This window comes from Phyllobates terribilis, unplaced genomic scaffold (genome assembly GCF_046119375.1).
Source record: "Phyllobates terribilis strain yellow unplaced genomic scaffold, ASM4611937v1 Scaffold_3__8_contigs__length_932513732, whole genome shotgun sequence".
NCBI classification, from domain to species: domain Eukaryota; kingdom Metazoa; phylum Chordata; class Amphibia; order Anura; family Dendrobatidae; genus Phyllobates; species Phyllobates terribilis.
In genome coordinates, this window is record NW_027362763.1 from 810,808,329 (window position 1) to 810,832,929 (window position 24,601).

The following is a 24,601-nucleotide window of genomic DNA, read 5'->3' on the forward strand; positions in this document are numbered from 1 at the left end:
GCATTAAAACCGTCTTGTTAAGCTAATGCGACTTCCACCACTTTTCCAAGGGGCATTAAAACCATCTTACTAAGCTACTGCGACCTCCAACACTTTTCGCAGGGGCACTGATATTGTCTTTTTATTCCACTGTGATCACCACCACTTTTCCAAGGGACATTAAAACCATCTTACTAAGCTACTGCAACCTCCATGTCTCTTCCAAGGGGCTTTAAAACAGTCTTGTTAAGCTAATGCGACCTACACCACATTTCCAAGGGGCATTAAAACCGTCTTGTTAAGCTACTGCGACCTCCACCACTTTTCCCAGGGGCATTGATATTGTCTTTTTATTCCACTGCGACCTCCACCTCTTTTCCAAGAGGCATTAATACAGTCTTGTTAAGCTACAGCAACCTCAACGTATTTTTCAAGGGTCATTAACACCGTCTTGTTAAGCTACTGCGACCTCCACGTCTCTTCCAAAGGGCATTAAAACCGTTTTGTTAACCTACTGCAACCTCCACGTCTCTTCCAAGGGGCATTAAAACAGTCTTGTTAAGCTACTGCGGCCTCCACCACTTTTACAAGGGGCATTAAAGCTGTCTTGTTAAGCTACTGCGACCTCCACCACTTTTTCACTTGGCATTAAAACCATCTTGTTAAACTAATGCAACCTCCAACACTTTTCCAAGGAGTATTAAAAAAGTCTTGTTAAGCTACTGAGACCTCCACCACTTTTCCCAGGGGCATTGATATTGTCTTTTTATTCCACTGCGACCTCCACCTATTTTCCAAGGGGCATTAAAACAGTCTTGTTAAGCTACAGCGACCTCAACGTATTTTCCAAGGGCCATTAAAACCGTCTTGTTAAGCTACTGCAACATCCACGTCTCTTACAACGGGCATTAAAAACAGTCTTGTTAAGCTAATGCGACCTCCACCACTTTTCCATGGGGCATTAAAACCGTCCTGTTAAGCTACTGCGACCTCTATGTATCTTCCAAGGGGCATTAAAACCGTCTTGTTAAGCTACTGTGACCTCCACCATTTTTCCAGGCACATTAATACCATCTTGTTAAGCTTCTCCAACCTCCACGTCTCTTCCAAGGGGCATTAAAACCGTCCTTTTAAGCTACTGCGACCTCCACGTCTTTTCCAAGGGGCATTAAAACCATCTTGTTAAGCTAATGCAACCTCCACCACTTTTCCAAGGGGCATTAAAAACATCTTGTTAAGCTACTGCGACCTCCACCACTTTTCCCAGAGACATTGATATTGTCTTTTTATTCCACTGCGACCTCCACCACTATTACAAGGGGCATTAAAACTGTCTTGTTAAGCTACTGCGACCTTCACGTCTCTTCCAAGGGGCAGTAAAATTGTTTTGTTAAGCTACTGCAACTTCCACGTCTCTTCCAAGGGGCATTAAAAACATCTTGTTAAGCTAATGCGGCCTCCATCACTTTTCCCAGGGGCCTTAAAACTGCCTTGTTAAGCTACTGCGACCTCCACCACTTTTCCAAGGGGCTTAAAGTTGTCTTTTTATTCTACTGCGACCTCGACCACTTTTTCACGGGGCATTAAAATCGTCTTGTTAAGCTAATGCAACCTCCAACCCTTTGTCAAGGGGCATTAAAACCATCTTGTTAAGCTACTGCGACCTCAACCACTTTTCCCAGGGGCATTGATATTGTCTTTTTATTCCACTGCGACCTCCACTACTTTTCGAAGGGGCATTAAAACAGTCTTGTCAAGATACTGCAACCTCCACGTCTCTTCCAAGGGGCATTAAAAACCATCTTGTTAAGCTAATGCGACCTCCACCACTTTTCCAAGGGGCATTAAAACCATCTTGTTAAGCTACTGCGACCTCCACCACTTTTCCAAGGGGCATTAAAGCTGTCTTGTTAAGCTACTGCGACCTCCACCACTTTTTCACGGGGCATTAAAATTGTCTTGTTAAGCTAATGCGACCTCCAACACTTTTCCAAGGGGCATTAAACCCGTCTTGTTAAGCTACTGCGACCTCCACCACTTTTCCAAGGGGCATTAAAGCTGTCTTGTTAAGCTACTGCGACATCCACCACTTTTCCCAGGCGCATTGATATTCTCTTTTTATTCTACTGCGACCTCCACGTCTTTTCCAAGGGGAATTAAAACCGTCTTGTTAAGCTACTGCGATCTCCACGTCTTTTCCAAGGGGCATTAAAACTATCTTGTTAAGCTACTGCAACCTCCATGTCTCTTCCAAGGGGCATTAAAAACGTCTTGTTAAGCTACTGCGACCTCCATGTCTCTTCCAAGGGACATTTAAACCTTCTTGTTAAGCTACTGCAACCTACACGTCTCTACCAAGGGGCATTAAAACCATCTTGTTAAGCTAATGCGACCTTCCCCACTTTTCCAAAGGGCATTAAAACCGTCCTTTTAAGCTACTGCGACCTCCACCACTTTTCCCAGGGGCATTGATATTGTCTTTTTATTCCACTGCGACCTCCACCACTTTTCCAAGAAGTATTAAAACCGTCTTGTTAAGCTACTGCAAGCTCCACGTCTCTTCCAAGGGGCATTAAAACCATCTTGTTAAGCTACTGCGACCTCCACGTCTCTTCCAAGGGGCATTAAAACCGTCTTGTTAAGCTACTGTGACCTCCACCACTTTTCCCAGGGTCATTGATTTTGTTTTTTTATTCCACTGCGACCTCCACCACTTTTCCCAGGGGCATTAAAACTGTCTTTTTAAGCTACTGAAACCTCCACGTCTCTTCCAAGCGGCATTAAAAACCATCTTGTTAAGCTAATGCGACCTTCACCACTTTTCCAACGGGAATTAAAACCATCTTCTTAAGCTACTGCAACCTCCACGTCTCTTCCAAGGGGCAATAAAACCGTCTTGTTAAGCTAATGCGACCTCCACCATTTTTCCAAGGGGCAATAAAACCGTCTTGTTAAGCTACTGCGACCTCCATGTCTCTTCCAAGGGGCATTTAGAAAGTCTTGTAAAGCTACTGCAACCTCCAAGTCACTTCCAAGGGGCATTAAAACCGTCTTGTTAAGCTAATGCAACCTCCACTACTTTTCCAAGGGGCATTAAAACCATCTTGTTAAGCTACTGCGACCTCCACCACTTTTCCAAGGGGCATTAAAACCGTCTTGTTAAGCTAATGCGACTTCCACCACTTTTCCAAGGGGCATTAAAACCATCTTACTAAGCTACTGCGACCTCCAACACTTTTCGCAGGGGCACTGATATTGTCTTTTTATTCCACTGTGATCACCACCACTTTTCCAAGGGACATTAAAACCATCTTATTAAGCTACTGCAACCTCCATGTCTCTTCCAAGGGGCTTTAAAACAGTCTTGTTAAGCTAATGCGACCTACACCACATTTCCAAGGGGCATTAAAACCGTCTTGTTAAGCTACTGCGACCTCCACCACTTTTCCCAGGGGCATTGATATTGTCTTTTTATTCCACTGCGACCTCCACCTCTTTTCCAAGAGGCATTAATACAGTCTTGTTAAGCTACAGCAACCTCAACGTATTTTTCAAGGGTCATTAACACCGTCTTGTTAAGCTACTGCGACCTCCACGTCTCTTCCAAAGGGCATTAAAACCGTTTTGTTAACCTACTGCAACCTCCACGTCTCTTCCAAGGGGCACTAAAACAGTCTTGTTAAGCTAGTGCGGCCTCCACCACTTTTACAAGGGGCATTAAAGCTGTCTTGTTAAGCTACTGCGACCTCCACCACTTTTTCACTTGGCATTAAAACCATCTTGTTAAACTAATGCAACCTCCAACACTTTTCCAAGGAGCATTAAAAAAGTCTTGTTAAGCTACTGAGACCTCCACCACTTTTCCCAGGGGCATTGATATTGTCTTTTTATTCCACTGCGACCTCCACCTCTTTTCCAAGGGGCATTAAAACAGTCTTGTTAAGCTACAGCGACCTCAACGTATTTTCCAAGGGCCATTAAAATCGTCTTGTTAAGCTACTGCAACATCCACGTCTCTTACAAGGGGCATTAAAAACAGTCTTGTTAAACTAATGCGACCTCCACCACTTTTCCAAGGGGCATTAAAACCGTCCTGTTAAGCTACTGCGACCTCTACGTATCTTCCAAGGGGCATTTAAACCATCTTGTTAAGCTACTGCAACCTACACGTCTCTACCAAGGGGCATTAAAACCGTCTGGTTAAGCTACTGTGACCTCCACCACTTTTCCAGGCACATTAATACCATCTTGTTAAGCTTCTCCAACCTCCACGTCTCTTCCAAGGGGCATTAAAACCGTCCTTTTAAGCTACTGCGACCTCCACGTCTTTTCCAAGGGGCATTAAAACCATCTTGTTAAGCTAATGCAACCTCCACCACTTTTCCAAGGGGCATTAAAAACATCTTGTTAAGCTACTGCGACCTCCACCACTTTTCCCAGAGACATTGATATTGTCTTTTTATTCCACTGCGACCTCCACCACTATTACAATGGGCATTAAAACTGTCTTGTTAAGCTACTGCGACCTTCACGTCTCTTCCAAGGGGCAGTAAAATTGTTTTGTTAAGCTACTGCAACTTCCACGTCTCTTCCAAGGGGCATTAAAAACATCTTGTTAAGCTAATGCGACCTCCATCACTTTTCCCAGGGGCCTTAAAACTGCCTTGTTAAGCTACTGCGACCTCCACCACTTTTCCAAGGGGCGTTAAAGTTGTCTTTTTATTATACTGCGACCTCGACCACTTTTTCACGGGGCATTAAAATCGTCTTGTTAAGCTAATGCAACCTCCAACCCTTTGCCAAGGGGCATTAAAACCATCTTGTTAAGCTACTGCGACCTCGACCACTTTTCCCAGGGGCATTGATATTGTCTTTTTATTCCACTGCGACCTCCACTACTTTTCGAAGGGGCATTAAAACAGTCTTGTCAAGATACTGCAACCTCCACGTCTCTTCCAAGGGGCATTAAAAACCATCTTGTTAAGCTAATGCGACCTCCACCACTTTTCCAAGGGGCATTAAAACCATCTTGTTAAGCTACTGCGACCTCCACCACTTTTCCAAGGGGCATTAAAGCTGTCTTGTTAAGCTACTGCGACCTCCACCACTTTTTCACGGGGCATTAAACCTGTCTTGTTAAGCTACTGCGACCTCCACCACTTTTTCACGGGGCATTAAAATTGTCTTGTTAAGCTAATGCGACCTCCAACACTTTTCCAAGGGGCATTAAACCCGTCTTGTTAAGCTACTGCGACCTCCACCACTTTTCCAAGGGGCATTAAAGCTGTCTTGTTAAGCTACTGCGACATCCACCACTTTTCCCAGGCGCATTGATATTCTCTTTTTATTCTACTGCGACCTCCACGTCTTTTCCAAGGTGAATTAAAACCGTCTTGTTAAGCTACTGCGATCTCCACGTCTTTTCCAAGGGGCATTAAAACTATCTTGTTAAGCTACTGCAACCTCCATGTCTCTTCCAAGGGGCATTAAAAACGTCTTGTTAAGCTACTGCGACCTCATGTCTCTTCCAAGGGACATTTAAACCTTCTTGTTAAGCTACTGCAACCTACACGTCTCTACCAAGGGGCATTAAAACCATCTTGTTAAGCTAATGCGACCTCCACCACTTTTCCAAGGGGCATTAAAACCGTCCTTTTAAGCTACTGCGACCTCCACCACTTTTCCCAGGGGCATTGATATTGTCTTTTTATTCCACTGCGACCTCCACCACTTTTCCAAGAAGTATTAAAACCGTCTTGTTAAGCTACTGCAAGCTCCACGTCTCTTCCAAGGGGCATTAAAACCATCTTGTTAAGCTACTGCGACCTCCACGTCTCTTCCAAGGGGCATTAAAACCGTCTTGTTAAGCTACTGTGACCTCCACGACTTTTCCCAGGGTCATTGATTTTGTTTTTTTATTCCACTGCGACCTCCACCACTTTTCCCAGGGGCATTAAAACCGACTTTTTAAGCTACTGAAACCTCCACGTCTCTTCCAAGCGGCATTATAAACCATCTTGTTAAGCTAATGCGACCTCCACCACTTTTCCAACGGGCATTAAAACCATCTTCTTAAGCTACTGCAACCTCCACGTCTCTTCCAAGGGGCAATAAAATCGTCTTGTTAAGCTAATGCGACCTCCACCATTTTTCCAAGGGGCAATAAAACCGTCTTGTTAAGCTACTGCGACCTCCACGTCTCTTCCAAGGGGCATTTAAAAAGTCTTGTTAAGCTACTGCAACCTCCAAGTCACTTCCAAGGGGCTTTAAAACCGTCTTGTTAAGCTAATGCAACCTCCACCACTTTTCCAAGGGGCATTAAAAACATCTTGTTAAGCTACTGCGACCTCCACCACTTTTCCCAGAGACATTGATATTGTCTTATTATTCCACTGCGACCTCCACCACTATTACAAGGGGCATTAAACCGTCTTGTTAAGCTACTGCGACCTTCACGTCTCTTCCAAGGGGCAGTAAAATTGTTTTGTTAAGCTACTGCAACTTCCACGTCTCTTCCAAGGGGCATTAAAAACAACTGCCTTGTAAAGCTACTGCGACCTCCACCACTTTTCCAAGGGGCGTTAAAGTTGTCTTTTTATTCTACTGCGACCTCGACCACTTTTTCATGGGGCATTAAAATCGTCTTGTTAAGCTAATGCAACCTCCAACCCTTTGCCAAGGGGCATTAAAACCATCTTGTTAAGCTACTGCGACCTCGACCACTTTTCCCAGGGGCATTGATATTGTCTTATTATTCCACTGCGACCTCCACCTCTTTTCCAAGGGGCATTAAAACAGTCTTGTTAAGCTATAGCGACCTCAACGTATTTTCCAAGGGCCATTAAAACCGTCTTGTTAAGCTACTGCAACATCCACGTCTCTTACAAGGGGCATTAAAAACAGTCTTGTTAAGCTAATGCGACCTCCACCACTTTTCCAAGGGGCATTAAAACCGTCCTGTTAAGCTACTGCGACCTCTACGTATCTTCCAAGGGGCATTTAAACCATCTTGTTAAGCTACTGCAACCTACACGTCTCTACCAAGGGGCATTAAAACCGTCTGGTTAAGCTACTGTGACCTCCACCACTTTTCCAGGCACATTAATACCATCTTGTTAAGCTTCTCCAACCTCCACGTCTCTTCCAAGGGGCATTAAAACCGTCCTTTTAAGCTACTGCGACCTCCACGTCTTTTCCAAGGGGCATTAAAACCATCTTGTTAAGCTAATGCAACCTCCACCACTTTTCCAAGGGGCATTAAAAACATCTTGTTAAGCTACTGCGACCTCCACCACTTTTCCCAGAGACATTGATATTGTCTTTTTATTCCACTGCGACCTCCACCACTATTACAAGGGGCATTAAAACTGTCTTGTTAAGCTACTGTGACCTTCACGTCTCTTCCAAGGGGCAGTAAAATTGTTTTGTTAAGCTACTGCAACTTCCACGTCTCTTCCAAGGGGCATTAAAAACATCTTGTTAAGCTAATGCGACCTCCATCACTTTTCCCAGGGGCCTTAAAACTGCCTTGTTAAGCTACTGCGACCTCCACCACTTTTCCAAGGGGCGTTAAAGTTGTCTTTTTATTATACTGCGACCTCGACCACTTTTTCACGGGGCATTAAAATCGTCTTGTTAAGCTAATGCAACCTCCAACCCTTTGCCAAGGGGCATTAAAACCATCTTGTTAAGCTACTGCGACCTCGACCACTTTTCCCAGGGGCATTGATATTGTCTTTTTATTCCACTGCGACCTCCACCACTTTTCCAAGGGGCATTAAAACAGTCTTGTCAAGATACTGCAACCTCCACGTCTCTTCCAAGGGGCATTAAAAACCATCTTGTTAAGCTAATGCGACCTCCACCACTTTTCCAAGGGGCATTAAAACCATCTAGTTAAGCTACTGCGACCTCCACCACTTTTCCAAGGGGCATTAAAGCTGTCTTGTTAAGCTACTGCGACCTCCACCACTTTTTCACGGGGCATTAAAATTGTCTTGTTAAGCTAATGCGACCTCCAACACTTTTCCAAGGGGCATTAAACCCGTCTTGTTAAGCTACTGCGACCTCCACCACTTTTCCAAGGGGCATTAAAGCTGTCTTGTTAAGCTACTGCGACATCCACCACTTTTCCCAGGCGCATTGATATTCTCTTTTTATTCTACTGCGACCTCCACGTCTTTTCCAAGGGGAATTAAAACCGTCTTGTTAAGCTACTGCGATCTCCACGTCTTTTCCAAGGGGCATTAAAACTATCTTGTTAAGCTACTGCAACCTCCATGTCTCTTCCAAGGGGCATTAAAAACGTCTTGTTAAGCTACTGCGACCTCATGTCTCTTCCAAGGGACATTTAAACCTTCTTGTTAAGCTACTGCAACCTACACGTCTCTACCAAGGGGCATTAAAACCATCTTGTTAAGCTAATGCGACCTCCACCACTTTTCCAAGGGGCATTAAAACCGTCCTTTTAAGCTACTGCGACCTCCACCACTTTTCCCAGGGGCATTGATATTGTCTTTTTATTCCACTGCGACCTCCACCACTTTTCCAAGAAGTATTAAAACCGTCTTGTTAAGCTACTGCAAGCTCCACGTCTCTTCCAAGGGGCATTAAAACCATCTTGTTAAGCTACTGCGACCTCCACGTCTCTTCCAAGGGGCATTAAAACCGTCTTGTTAAGCTACTGTGACCTTCACGACTTTTCCCAGGGTCATTGATTTTGTTTTTTTATTCCACTGCGACCTCCACCACTTTTCCCAGGGGCATTAAAACCGACTTTTTAAGCTACTGAAACCTCCACGTCTCTTCCAAGCGGCATTATAAACCATCTTGTTAAGCTAATGCGACCTCCACCACTTTTCCAACGGGCATTAAAACCATCTTCTTAAGCTACTGCAACCTCCACGTCTCTTCCAAGGGGCAATAAAATCGTCTTGTTAAGCTAATGCGACCTCCACCATTTTTCCAAGGGGCAATAAAACCGTCTTGTTAAGCTACTGCGACCTCCACGTCTCTTCCAAGGGGCATTTAAAAAGTCTTGTTAAGCTACTGCAACCTCCAAGTCACTTCCAAGGGGCTTTAAAACCGTCTTGTTAAGCTAATGCAACCTCCACCACTTTTCCAAGGGGCATTAAAAACATCTTGTTAAGCTACTGCGACCTCCACCACTTTTCCCAGAGACATTGATATTGTCTTATTATTCCACTGCGACCTCCACCACTATTACAAGGGGCATTAAACCGTCTTGTTAAGCTACTGCGACCTTCACGTCTCTTCCAAGGGGCAGTAAAATTGTTTTGTTAAGCTACTGCAACTTCCACGTCTCTTCCAAGGGGCATTAAAAACAACTGCCTTGTAAAGCTACTGCGACCTCCACCACTTTTCCAAGGGGCGTTAAAGTTGTCTTTTTATTCTACTGCGACCTCGACCACTTTTTCACGGGGCATTAAAATCGTCTTGTTAAGCTAATGCAACCTCCAACCCTTTGCCAAGGGGCATTAAAACCATCTTGTTAAGCTACTGCGACCTCGACCACTTTTCCCAGGGGCATTGATATTGTCTTATTATTCCACTGCGACCTCCACCACTTTTCCAAGGGGCATTAAAACAGTCTTGTCAAGTTACTGCAACCTCCAAGTCTCTTCCAAGGGGCATTAAAAACCATCTTGTTAAGCTAATGCGACCTCCATCACTTTTCCGAGGGGCATTAAAACCATCTTCTTAAGCTACTGCAGCCTCCACGTCTCTTCCAAGGGGCATTAAAACCGTCTTTTTAAGCTAATGCGTCCTCCACCATTTTTCCAAGGGGCATTAAAACCGTCTTGTTAAGCTACTGTGACCTCCACATCTCTTCCAAGGGGCATTTAAAAAGTCTTGTTAAGCTACTGCACCCTCCGAGTCTCTTCCAAGGAGCATTAAAACCGTCTTGTTAAGCTAATGCCACCTCCACTACTTTTCCAAGGGGCATTAAAACCATCTTGTTAAGCTACTGCGACCGCCACCACTTTTCCAAGTGGCATTAAAACCGTCTTGTTAAGCTAATGCGACTTCCACCACTTTTACAAGGGGCATTAAAACCAGCTTGCTAAGCTACTGCGACCTCCAACACTTTTCGCAGGGGCATTGATATTGTCTTTTTATTCCACTACGATCACCACCACTTTTCCAAGGGGCATTAAAACCATCTTATTAAGCTACTGCAACCTCCATGTCTCTTCCAAGGGGCTTTAAAACCGTCTTGTTAAGCTAATGCGACCTACACCACTTTTCCAAGGGGCATTAAAACCGTCTTGTTAAGCTTCTGCGACCTCCACCACTTTTCCCAGGGGCATTGATATTGTCTTTTTATTCCACTGCGTACTCCACCACTTTTACAAGGCGGATTAAAACCGTCTTCTTAAGCTACTGCGACCTCCACGTCTCTTCCAAGGGGCATTAAAACAGTTTTTTAACCTACTGAAACCTCCACGTCTTTTCCAAGGGGCATTAAAACCGTCTTGTTAAGCTAAAGCAACCTCCAAATCTTTTCCAAGGGGCATTAAAACCGTCTTGTTAAGCTACTGCGACCTCCATCACTTTTCCAAGGGGCATTAAAGCTGTCTTGTTAAGCTACTGCGACCTCCACCACTTTTTCACGGGGCATTAAAACCATCTTGTTAAGCTAATACAAACTTCAACACTTTTCAAGGGGCTTAAAAACATCTTGTTAAGCTGCTGAGACCTCCACCACTTTTCCCAGTGGCATTGATATTGACTTTTTATTCCACTGCGACCTCCACCTCTTTTCCAAGGGGCATTAAAACCGTCTTGTTAAGCTACTGCAACACCCACGTCTCTTCCAAGGGGCAAAAAAACAGTCTTGTTAAGCTAATGCGACCTCCACCACTTTTCCAAGGGGCATTAAAACCGTCTTGTTAAGCTACTGTGACCTCAACCACTTTTCCCAGGGGCATTGATATTGTCTTTTTATTCTACTGCGAGCTCCACGTCTTTTCCAAGGGACATTAAAACCGTCCTGTTAAGCTACTGCAACCTCCACGTCTCTTCCAAGGGGCATTAAAATCATCTTGTTAAGCTAATGCGACCTCCACCTCTTTTCCAAGGGGCATTAAAACCATCCTGTTAAGCTTATGCGACCTCTACGTATCTTCCAAGGGGCATTTAAACCGTCTTGTTAAGCTACTGCAACCTACACGTCTCTACCAAGGGGCATTAAAACCGTCTTGTTAAGATACTGCGACCTCCACCACTTTTCCAAGGGGCATTAATACCGTCTTGTTAAGCTACTCCAACCTCCACGTCTCTTCCAGGGGGCATTAAAAACGTCCTTTTAAGCTACTGCGACCTCCACGTCCTTTCCAAGGGGCATTAAAACAGTCTTGCTAAGCTAATGCAACCTCCACCAGTTTTCCAAGGGGCATTAAAACCGTCTTGTTAAGCTACTGCGACCTCCACCACTTTTCCCAGGGGCATTGATATTGTCTTTTTATTCCACTGCGACCTTCAACAATATTACAAGGGGCATTAAAACCGTCTTGTTAAGCTACTGCGACTTTCATGTCTCTTCCAAGGGGCAGTGAAACAGTTTTGTTAAGCTACTGCAATCTCCACATCTCTTCCAAGGGGCATTAAAACCATCTTGTTAAGCTAATGCGACCTCCACCACTTTTCCAAGGGGCATTAAAACCGTCTTGTTAAGCTACTGCGACCTCCACCACTTTTCCAAGGGGCATTAAAGCAGTCTTGTTAAGCTACTGCGACCTCCACCACTTTTTCACGGGGCATTAAAATCGTCTTGTTAAGCTAATGCGACCTTCACAACTTTTTCAAGGGGCATTAAAGCAGTCTTGTTAAGCTACTGCGACCTCCACCACTTTTCCAAGGGGCATTAAAGCTGTCTTGTTAAGCTGATGCAACCTCCAACCCTTTGCCAAGGGGCATTAAAACCGTCTTGTTAAGCTACTGCGACCTCCACCACTTTTCCCAGGGGCATTGATATTGTCTTTTGATTCTACTGCGACCTCCACCACTTTTTCACGGGGCATTAAAACCGTCTTGTTAAGCTAATGCGACCTCCACCACTTTTTCAAGGGGCATTAAAACCGTCTTGTTAATCCACTGCGATCTCCACCGCTTTTCCAAGGGGCATTAAAACAGTCTTGTTAAGCTACTGCAACCTCCACGTCTCTTCCAAGGGGCATTAAAAACCGTCTTGTTAAGCTACTGCAACCTCCACGTCTCTTCCAAGGGGCATTAAAAACCGTCTAGTTAAGCTAATGCAACCTCCACCACTTTTCCAAGGTGCATTAAAACCGTCTTGTTAAGCTACTGCGACATCCACCACTTTTCCCAGGCGCATTGATATTGTCTTTTTATTCTACTGCGACCTCCACGTCTTTTCCAAGGGGCATTAAAACCGTCTTGTTAAGCTACTGCGACCTCCATGTCTTTTCCAAGAGGCATTAAAACCATCTTAATAAGCTACTGCAACCTCCACCACTTTTCCAAGGGGCATTAAAACAGTCGTTTTAAGCTACTTCGACCTCAACCACTTTTTGCAGGGGCATTGATATTGTCTTTTTATTCCACTGCGACATCCACCACTTTTCCAAGGAGTATTAAAACCGTCTTGTTAAGCTACTGCAAGCTCCACGTCTCTTCCAAGGGGCATTAAAACCATCTTGTTAAGCTACTGCGACCTCCACGTCTCTTACAAGGGGCATTAAAACCGTCTTGTTAAGCTACTGCGATCTCCACCACTTTTCCCAGGGTCTTTGATATTGTCTTTTTATTCCACTGCGACCTCCACCTCTTTTCCCAGGGGCATTAAAACCGTCTTGTTAAGCTACTTAAACCTCCACGTCTCTTCCAAGGGACAATAAAAACCATCTTGTTAAGCTAATGCGACCTCCACCACTTTTCCAAGGGGCATTAAAACCATCTTCTTAAGCTACTGCAACCTCCACGTCTCTTCCAAGGGGCATTAAAACCGTCTTGTTAAGCTAATGCGACCTCCACCATTTTTCCAAGAGGCATTAAAACCGTCTTGTTAAGCTACTGCGACCTCAACGTCTCTTCCAAGGGGCATTTAAAAAGTCTTGTTAAGCTACTGCAACCTCCAAGTCTCTTCCAAGGGGCATTAAAACTGTCTTGTTAAGCTAATGCAACCTCCACTACTTTTCCAAGGGGCATTAAAACCATCTTGTTAAGCTACTGCGTCATCCACCACTTTTCCAAGGGGCATTAAAACCGTCTTGTTAAGCTAATGCGACTTCCACCACTTTTCCAAGTGGCATTATAACCATCTTGCTAAGCTACTGCGACCTCCAACAGTTTTCGCAGGGGCATTGATATTGTCTTTTTATTCCACTGCAATCACCACCACTTTTCCAAGGGGCATTAAAACCATCTTATTAAGCTACTGCAACCTCCATGTCACTTCCAAGGGGCTTTAAAAACGTCTTGTTAAGCTAATGCGACCTACACCACTTTTCCAAGGGGCATTAAAACCGTCTTGTTAAGCTACTGCGACCTCCACCACTTTTCCCAGGGGCATTGATATTGTCTTTTTATTCCACTGCGAACTCCACCATTTTTACAAGGGGCATTAAAACAGTCTTGTTAACCTACTGCAAACTCCACGTCTCTTCCAAGGGGCATTAAAACCGTCTTGTTAAGCTAATGCGACCTCCACCTCTTTTCCAAGGGGCATTAAAACCATCTTGTTAAGCTTCTGCGACCTCCACCACTTTTCCAAAGGGCATTAAAGCTGTCTTGTTAAGCTACTGCGACCTCCACCACTTTTCCAAGGGGCATTAAAAACGTCTTGTTAAGCAACTGAGACCTCCACCACTTTTCCAAGGGGCATTGATTTTGTCTTTTTATTCCACTGCGACCTCCACCTCTTTTCCAAGGGGCATTAAAACAGTCTTGTTAAGCTTCAGCGACCTCAACGTCTTTTCCAAAGGGAATTAAAACCGTCTTGTTAAGCTACTGAAACATCCACGTATCTTACAAGGGGCATTAAAAACAGTCTAGTTAAGCTAATGTGACCGTGACCACTTTTCCAAGGGGCATTAAAACCGTCTTGTTAAGCTACTGCGACCTCCACCTCTTTTCCCAAGGGGCATTGATGTTGTCTTTTTATTCCACTTCTAGCTCCACGTCTTTTCCAAGGGGCATTAAAACCATCTTGTTAAGCTACTGCGAACTCCACGTCTTTTCCAAGAGGCATTAAAACCGTCTTGTTAAGCTACTGCAACCTCCAGATCTCTTCCAAGGGGCATTAAAATCATCTTGTTAAGCTAATGCGACCTCCAACACTTTTTCAAGGGGCATTAAAACCGTCCTGTTAAGCTACTGCGACCTCTACGTATCTTCCAAGGGGCATTTAAACCGTCTTGTTAAGCTACTGCAACCTACACGTCTCTACCAAGGGGCATTAAAACCGCCTTGTTAAGCTACTGCGACCTCCACCACTTTTCCAAGGGGCATTAATACCTTCTTGTTAAGCTACTCCAATCTCCACGTATCTTCCAAGGGGCATTAAAACCGTCTTTTTAAGCTACTGCGACCTCCACCACTTTTCCCAGGGGCATTGATATTGTCTTTTTTTTCCACTGCGACCTCCACGCCTGTTCCAAGGGGCATTAAAAACCATCTTCTTAAGCTAATGCGACCTCCACGTCTTTTCCAAGGGGCATTAAAACCGTCTTGTTAAGCTAATGCAACCTCCACGTCTCTTCCAAGGGGCATTAAAAACCGTCTTGTTAAGCTAATGCGACCTCCACCACTTTTCCAAGGGCATTAAACCGTCTTGTTAAGCTACTGCGACTTCCACGTCTCTTCCAAGTGGCATTTAAACCGTCTTGTTAAGCTACTGCAACCTCCACGTCTCTTCCAAGGGGCATTAAAAACCGTCTTGTTAAGCTACTGCAACCTCCACGTCTCTTCCAAGGGGCATTAAAACCGTCTTGATAAGCTAATGCGACCTCCGCCTCTTTTCCAAGGGGCATTATAACCGTCTTGTTAAGCTACTGCGACCTCCACCACTTTTCCAAGTTGCATTAAAGCTGTGTTGTTAAGCTACTGCGACCTCCAACACTTTTCCAAGGGGCATTAAAACCGTCTTTTTAAGCTACTGCGACCTCCACCACTTTTCCCAGGTGCATTGATATTGTCTTTTTATTCCACTGCGACCTCCACCACTTTTCCAAGGGGCATTAAACAGTCTTGTTAAGCTATTTCAACCTCCATGTCTCTTTCAAGGGGCATTAAAAACCATCTTGTTAAGCTACTGCAACCTCCACGTCTCTTCTAAGGGGCATTAAAAACCGTCTTGTTAAGCTAATGCGACCTCCACCACTTTGCCAAGGGGCATTAAAACCGTCTTGTTAAGCTACTGCGACCTCCACCACTTTTCCCAGGGGCATTTCTATTGTCTTTTTATTCTACTGCAACCTCCACATCTTTTCCAAGGGGCATTAAAACCGTCTTGTTAAGCTACTGCGACCTCCACATCTTTTCCAAGGGGCATTAAAACCGTCTTATTAAGCTACTGCAACCTCCACGTCTCTTCCAAAGGGCATTTAAAACGTCTTGCTAAGCTAAAGAGACCTCCACCACTTTTCCAAGGGACATTAAAACCGTCCTGTTAAGCTAATGCAACCTCCACCACCTTTCCAAGGGGCATTAAAACCGTCTTGTTAAGCTACTGCGACCTCCACCACTTTTCCCAGGGGCATTGATATTGTCTTTTTATTCCACTGCGACCTCCACCACTATTGCAAGGGGCATTAAAACCGTCTTGTTAAGCTACTGCGACCTCCACGTCTCTTCCAAGATGCATTAAAACAGTTTTGTTAAGCTACTGCAACCTCCACGTCTCTTCCAAGGGGCATTAAAAACATCTTGTTAAGCTAATGAGACCTCCACCACTTTTCCAAGGGCCATTAAAACCGTCTTGTTAAGCTACTGCGACCTCCACCACTTTTCCAAAGGGCATTAAAGCTGTCTTGTTAAGCTACTGCGACCTCCACCACTTTTTTACGGGGCAATAGAATCATCTTGTTAAGCTAATGCGACTTCCACCACTTTTCCCAGGGGCATTTCTATTGTCTTTTTATTCCACTGCGACCTCCACCACTTTATCAAGGGGCATTAAAACAGTCTTGTTAAGCTACTGCAACCTCCACGTCTCTTCCAAGGGGCATTAAAAACTGTCTAGTTAAACTGCTGCAACCTCCACGTCTTTTCCAAGGGGCATTAAAAACCGTCTTGTTAAGCTAGTACTACCTCCACCACTTTTCCAAGGGGCCTTAAAACTATCTTGTTATGCTTCTACGACCTCCACCACTTTTCCAAGGGGCGTTAAAGTTGTCTTTTTATTCTACTGCGACCTCGACCACTTTTTCACGGGGCATTAAAATCGTCTTGTTAATCTAATGCAACTTCCAACCCTTAGCCAAGGGGCATTAAAACCATCTTGTTAAGCTACTGCGACCTCCACCAATTTTCCCAGGGGCATTGGTATTGTCTTTTTACTCCACTGCGACCTCCACCACTTTTCCAAGAGGCATTAAAACAGTCTTGTTAAGCTACTGCAACCTCAACGTCTTTTCCAAAGGGCATTAAAACCGTCTTGTTAAGCTAATGCGACCTCCACCACTTTTCCAAGGGGCATTAAAACCATCTTCTTAAGCTCCTGCAACCTCCACGTCTCTTCCAAGGGGCATTAAAACCGTCTTGTTAAGCTAATGCGACCTCCACCATTTTTCCAAGGGGCATTAAAACCGTCTTGTTAAGCTACTGCGACCTCCACGTCTCTTCCAAGGGGCATTTAAAAAGTCTTGTTAAGCTACTGCAACCTCCAAGTCTCTTCCAAGGGGTATTAAAACCGTCTTGTTAAACTAATGCAACCTCCACTACTTTTCCAAGGGGCATTAAAACCATCTTGTTAAGCTACTGCGACCTCCACCACTTTTCCAAGGGGCATTAAAACCATCTTGTTAAGCTAATGCGACTTCCACCACTTTTCCAAGGGGCATTAAAACCATCTTGCTAAGCTTCTGCGATCTCCAACACTTCTCGCAGGGGCATTGATATTGTCTTTTTATTCCACTGCGATCAACATCACTTTTCCAAGGGGCATTAAAACCATCTTATTAAGCTACTGCAACCTCCATGTCTCTTCCAAGGGGCTTTAAAACCATTTTGTTAAGCTAATGCGACCTACACCACTTTTCCAAGGGGCATTAAAACCGTCTTGTTAACCTACTGCGACCTCCACCACTTTTCCAAGGGGCATTAAAACAGTCCTGTTAAGCTACTGCGACCTTCACCACTTTTCCAAGGGGCATTAAAGCTGTCATGTTAAGCTACTGCGACCTTCACCACTTTTTCACGGGGCATTAAAATCGTCTTGTTAAGCTAATGCGACCTCCAACACTTTTCCAAGGGGCATTATAACCGACTTGTTAAGCTACTGCGACCTCCATGACTTTTCCCAGGGGCATTGATATTGTCTTTTTATTCCACTGCGACCTCCACCACTTTTCCAAGGGGCATTAAAACAGTCTTGTTAAGCTACTGCAACCTCCACGTCTCTTCCAAGGAGCATTAAAAAACGTCTTGTTAAGCTACTGCATCCTCCACATCTCTTCCAAGAGGCATTAAAAACCGTCTTGTCAAGCTACTGCGACCTCCACTACTTTTCCCATGGGCATTGATATTGTCTTTATATTCAACTGCGACCTCCACGTCTCGTCCAAGGGGCATTAAAATCGTCTTGTTAAGCTACTGCGACCTCCACCACTTTTCCCATGGGCATTGATATTGTCTTTTTATTCCACTGCGACCTCCACGTCTCTTCCAAGGGGCATTAAAACCGTCTTGTTAAGCTACTGCGACCTCCAACACTTTTCCCATGGGCATTGATATTGTCTTTTTATTCCACTACGACCTCCACATCTCTTCTAAGGGGCATTAAAAACCGTCTTGTTAAGCTAATGCGACCTCCACCACTTTTCCAAGGGGCATTAAAACCGTCTTGTTGAGCTACTGCGACATCCACCACTTTTTCAAGGGGCATTAAAGTTGTCTTTTTATTCTACTGCGACCTCCACCACTTTTTCACCGGGCACTAAAATCATCTTGTTAAGCTCATGCGACCTCCAACACTTTTCCAAGGGGCATTTAAACCGTCCTGTTAAGCTACTGCGACCTCCACCACTTTTCCCAGGGGCATTGATATTGTCTTTTTATTCCACTGCAACCTCCACCACTTTTCCAAGGGGCATTAAAACCGTCTTGTTAAGCTACTGCAACCTCCACGTCTCTTCCAAGGGGCATTAAAAACCGTATTATTAAGCTACTGCAACCTCCACGTCTCTTCCAAGAGGCATTATAAACCGTCTTGTTAAGCTAATTCAACCTCCACAACTTTTCCAAGGGGCATTAAAACCGTCTTGTTAAGCTACTGCGACCTTCACCACTTTTCCAAGAGGCAATGATATTGTCTTTTTATTTTCCTGCGACCTCCTCGTCTTTTCCAAGGGGCATTAAAACCGTCTTGTTAAGCTTCTGCGACCTCCACATCTTTTCCAAGGTGCATTCAAACCGTCTTGTTAAGCTACTGCAACCTCCACATCTCTTCCAAGGGGCATTAAAAACGTCTTTTAAGCTAAAGAGACCTCCACCACTTTTCCAAGGGGCATTAAAACCATCTTGTTAAGCTACTGCGACCTCCACCACTTTTCCAAGGGGCATTAAAACAGTCCTGTTAAGCTACTGCGACTTCTACGTATCTTCCAAGGGGCATTTAAACCGCTTTGTTAAGCTACTGCAACCTACACGTCTCTTCCAAGGGTCATTAAAACCGTCTTGTTAAGCTACTGCGCCCTCCACCACTTCTCCAAGGGGCATTAATACCATCTTGTTAAGCTACTCCAACCTCCACGTATCTTCCAAGGGGCATTAAAAACGTCTTTTTAAGCTACTGCGACCTCCACTTCTTTACCAAGGGGCATTAAAACTGTCTTATTAAGCTACTGCGACCTCCTCCACTTTTCCCAGGGGCATTGATATTGTCTTTTTATTCTACTGCGACCTCCACGTCTGTTCCAAGGGGCATTAAAAACCATCTTCTTAAGCTAATGCGACCTCCACGTCTTTTCCAAGGGGCATTAAAACCATCTTGTTAAGCTCCTGTGTCCTCCACCACTTTTCCCAGGGGCATTGATATTGCCTTTTTATTCCACTGCGACCTCCACCACTTTTCCAAGGGGCATTAAAACCATCTTGTTAAGCTAATGCAACCTCCACGTCTCTTCCAAGGGGCATTAAAAACCGTCTTGTGAAGCTAATGCGACCTCCACCACTTTTCCAAAGGTTATTAAACTGTCTTTTTAAGCTACTGCGACTTCCACGTCTCTTCCAAGTGGCATTTAAACTGTCTTGTTAAGCTACTGCAACCTCCACGTCTCTTCCAAGGGGCATTAAAACCATCTTGTTAAGCTAATGCGACCTCCACCACTTTTCCAAGGGCCATTAAAACCGTCTTGTTAAGCTACTGCGACTTCCACGTCTCTTCCAAGGGGCATTAAAACAGTTTTGTTAAGCGACTGCAACCTCCACGTCTCTTCCAAGGGGCATTAAAACCGTCTTGATAAGCTAATGCGACCTCCACCTCTTTTCCAAGGGGCATTATAACCGTCTTGTTAAGCTACTGCGACCTCCACCACTTTTCCAAGGGGCATTAAAGCTGTCTTGTTAAGCTACTGCGACCTCCAACACTTTTCCAAGGGGCATTAAATCCGTCTTGTTAAGCTACTGTGACCTCCACCACTTTTCCCAGGTGCATTGATATTGTCTTTTTATTCCACTGCGACCTCCACCACTTTTCCAAGGGGCATTAAAAGAGTCTTGTTAAGCTACTGCAACCTCCACATCTCTTCTAAGGGGCATTAAAAACCATCTTGTTAAGCTAATGCGATCTCCACCACTTTTCCAAGCGGCATTAAAACTGTCTTGTTAAGCTACTGCGACCTCCACCACTTTTCCCAGGGGCATTTCTATTGTCTTTTTATTCTACTGCGACCTCCACGTCTTTTCCAAGGGTCATTAAAACCGTCTTGGTAAGCTAATGCGACCTTCACCACTTTTACAAGGGGAATTAAAACCGTCTTGTTAAGCTACTGCGACCTCCACCACTTATCCCAGGTGCACTGATATTGTCTTTTTATTCCACTGCGACCACTACCGCTATTACAAGGGGCATTAAAACCGTCTTGTTAAGCTACTGCAACCTCCACGTCTCTTCCAAGGGGCATTAAAACCGTCTTGTTAAGCTACTGCAACCTCCACGTCTCTTCCAAGGGGCATTAAAACCGTCTTGTTAAGCTACTGCGACATCTACGTCTCTTCCAAGGGGCATTAAAACCGTCTTGTTATGCTGCTGCGACCTCCACCACTTTTCCCAGGGGCACTGATATTGTCTTTTTATTCCACTGCGACCTCCACCACTTTTCCCAGCGGCATTAAATCCGTCTTGTTAAGCTACTGAAACCTCCACGTCTCTTTCAAGAGGCATTAAAAACCATCTTGTTAAGCTAATGTGACCTCCACCACTTTTCCAAGAGGCATTAAAACCGTCTTTTTGAGCTACTGCAACCTCTACTTCTCTTCCAAGGGGCAGTAAAACCGTCTTGTTAAGCTACTTCGTCTTCCAAGTCTGTTCCAAGGGGCATTTAAACCGTCTTGTTAAGCTACAGCAACCTCCACGTCTCTTCCAAGAGGCATTAAAAACCGTCTTATTAAGCTGCTGCAACCTCCATGTCTCTTCCAAGGGGCATTAAAACTGTCTTGTTAAGCTACTGCGACCTCCATGTCTTTTCCAAGCGGCATTTAAACAGTTTTGTTAAGCTACTGCGACCTCCACCACTTTTCCAAGGGGCATTAAAGCTGTCATGTTAAGCTACTGCGACCTTCACCACTTTTTCACGGGGCATTAAAATCGACTTGTTAAGCTAATGCGACCTCCAACACTTTTCCAAGGGGCATTATAACCGACTTGTTAAGCTACTGCGACCTCCATCACTTTTCCCAGGGGCATTGATATTGTCTTTTTATTCCACTGCGACCTCCACCACTTTTCCAAGGGGCATTAAAACAGTCTTGTTAAGCTACTGCAACCTCCACGTCTCTTCCAAGGAGCATTAAAAAACGTCTTGTTAAGCTACTGCAACCTCCACATCTCTTCCAAGAGGCATTAAAAACCGTCTTGTCAAGCTACTGCGACCTCCACTACTTTTCCCATGGGCATTGATATTGTCTTTATATTCAACTGCGACCTCCACGTCTCTTCCAAGGGGCATTAAAATCGTCTTGTTAAGCTACTGCGACCTCCTCCACTTTTACCATGGGCATAGATATTGTCTTTTTATTCCACTGCGAACTCCACGGCTCTTCCAAGGGGCATTAAAACCGTCTTGTTAAGCTACTGCGACCTACAACACTTTTCCCATGGGCATTGATATTGTCTTTTTATTCCACTGCGACCTCCACATCTCTTCTAAGGGGCATTAAAAACCGTCTTGTTAAGCTAATGCGACCTCCACCACTTTTACAAGGGGCATTAAAACCGTCTTGTTGAGCTACTGCGACATCCACCACTTTTTCAAGGGGCATTAAAGTTGTCTTTTTATTCTACTGCGACCTCCACCACTTTTTCACCGGGCACTAAAATCATCTTGTTAAGCTCATGCGACCTCCAACACTTTTCCAAGGGGCATTTAAACCGTACTGTTAAGCTACTGCGACCTCCACCACTTTTCCCAGGGGCATTGATATTGTCTTTTTATTCCACTGCAACCTCCACCACTTTTCCAAGGGGCATTAAAACCGTCTTGTTAAGCTACTGCAACCTCCACGTCTCTTCCAAGGGGCATTAAAAACCGTATTATTAAGCTACTGCAACCTCCACGCCTATTCCAAGAGGCATTATAAACCATCTTGTTAAGCTAATTCAACCTCCACAACTTTTCCAAGGGGCATTAAAACCGTCTTGTTAAGCTACTGCGACCTTCACCACTTTTTCAAGAGGCAATGATATTGTCTTTTTATTCTCCTGCGACCTCCACGTCTTTTCCAAGGGGCATTAAAACCGTCTTGTTAAGCTTCTGCGACCTCCACATCTTTTCCAAGGTGCATTAAAACCGTCTTGTTAAGCTACTGCAACCTCCACATCTCTTCCAAGGGGCATTAAAAACGTCTTGTTAAGCTAAAGAGACCTCCACCACTTTTCCAAGGGGCATTAAAACCGTCTTGTTAAGCTTCTGCGACCTCCACCACTTTTCCAAGGGGCATTATAGCTGTCTTGTTAAGCTGCTGCGACCTCCACCACTTTTTCACGAGGCATTAAAATCATCTTGTTAAGCTAATGCGATGTCCAACACTTTTCCAAGGGGCATTAAAACCGTCTTGTTAAGCTGCTGCGACCTCCACCACTTTTCCCAGGGGAATTGATATTGTCTTTTTATTCCACTGCGACCTCCAACACTTTTCCAAGGGGCATTAAAACAGTCTTGTTAAGCTACTGCAACCTCCACGTCTCTTCCAAGGGGCGTTAAAACCGTCTTGTTAAGCTACTGCAACCTCCACGTCTCTTCCAAGGGGCATTAAAACGGTCTTGTTAGGCTAAGGCGACCTCCACCACTTTTACAAGGGGCATTAAAACTGTTTTGTTAAGCTACTGCGACCTCCACCACTTTTCCCAGGGGCATTGTTATTGTCTTTTTATTCCACTGCGACCTCCATTACCATTACAATGGGCATTAAAATCGTCTTGTTAAGCTAATGCTACCTCCACGTCTCTTCCAAGGAGCATTAAAACAGTTTTGTTAAGCTATTGCAACCTCCACGTCTCTTCCAAGGGGCATTAAAACCATCTTGTTAAGCTAATGCGACCTCCACCACTTTTCCAAGGGGCATTATAACCGTCTTGTTAAGCTACTGTGACCTCAACGTATCTTCCAAGGGGCATTAAAACCGTCTTTTTAAGCTACTGCGACCTCCACTTCTTTACCAAGGGGCATTAAAACTGTCTTATTAAGCTACTGCGACCTCCTCCACGTTTCCCAGGGGCATTGATATTGTCTTTTTATTCTACTGCGACCTCCACGTCTGTTCCAAGGGGCATTAAAAACCATCTTCTTAAGCTAATGCGACCTCCACGTCTTTTCCAAGGGGCATTAAAACCATCTTGTTAAGCTACTGTGTCCTCCACCACTTTTCCCAGGGGCATTGATATTGCCTTTTTATTCCACTGCGACCTCCACCACTTTTCCAAGGGGCATTAAAACCGTCTTGTTAAGCTAATGCAACCTCCACGTCTCTTCCAAGGGGCATTAAAAACCGTCTTGTGAAGCTAATGCGACCTCCACCACTTTTCCAAGGGGCATTAAACTGTCTTTTTAAGCTACTGCGACTTCCACGTCTCTTCCAAGTGGCATTTAAACCATCTTGTTAAGCTACTGCAACTAGAGATGAGCGTTGTTCTACTCGAACTGTTCGCCAATCTCAAATTCGAGCTGTTTTGGGCGGTGTTCGAGCCGGTCGGCGAACACGAACAATTTGAGAAAAATTCGGCTGTTCGAGGTTATGTTCGATAACTGTTCGTGCACCAAAATCATAACTGGATTTTTTCTCAGTAATGATGAAAATTAATGTTAATACGCAGTTTGAGTGTACAGCGGGGCGGGGGGAGGGGCAGGGGATGGATCTCTGCAGGAACAATGAAGATCTCCATTTTTTTTTCTCTTTCCCGCATTTGCAGTGGGGATGTGCAATCTGTCAGCCTATCAGCAGCGCACACACGGAGCGAAGTGCTTTTTTTCACACAAGCAAGGGCATGTGTGATTGGCAGTGTATGTCACATGTCCTTGCCCTATAAGACCAAGCCATTTTCCCCGTCGCCACCATTTTCTCACTGCTGCAGCTGCGTGTTAGACGGCACCGCTGTTGCTGTGTGCGCTATACCTTGTTAAATTCAAGCCAATTTTCGCACAAATCTACAGATAGCTTGGGAGTAGGGAATAGTTGTGATTGCAGTCCTTTTAAGGACTAGGTTACAGCATTTCCTACGACTTTTATCAGGCAGGTCTGTGCTCTTAAATAGATAGATTGTGGGAGTAAAGACTAATTGTAATTGGAGTCCTTTTCAGGACTAGGTTACATCAGTTCCTATCAGTTTTTGCCAGGCAGGTCTGTGCCAGTGCTGTGCAAGTTTTTTTCACAGCATTTGGCTGAATCTAGCAAAGCTAATCCTTTTTGGCCTATTGCAGAGTGTGTTAGTCAGTGGAGTAGCCTATCTGTGTTGCAAGATATACCACCTGTGTATAGAATACCAATTTTTTTACTGCACCTAGTGAAGTAAAATCTTTTGGGCATAGCATCATTCTATTAGTCCATCTATACTGACCTCCATCAGGTTGCAAACTGAATATAATTTTTTTCTGCATCTAGCTCTGAAAAAATATTTGGGCTTCTAGCAGTGTGTGGGACTTGGTCTATTAGTCCATCTATACTGACCTCCATCAGGTTGCAAATTAAAAATAATTTTTTTCTT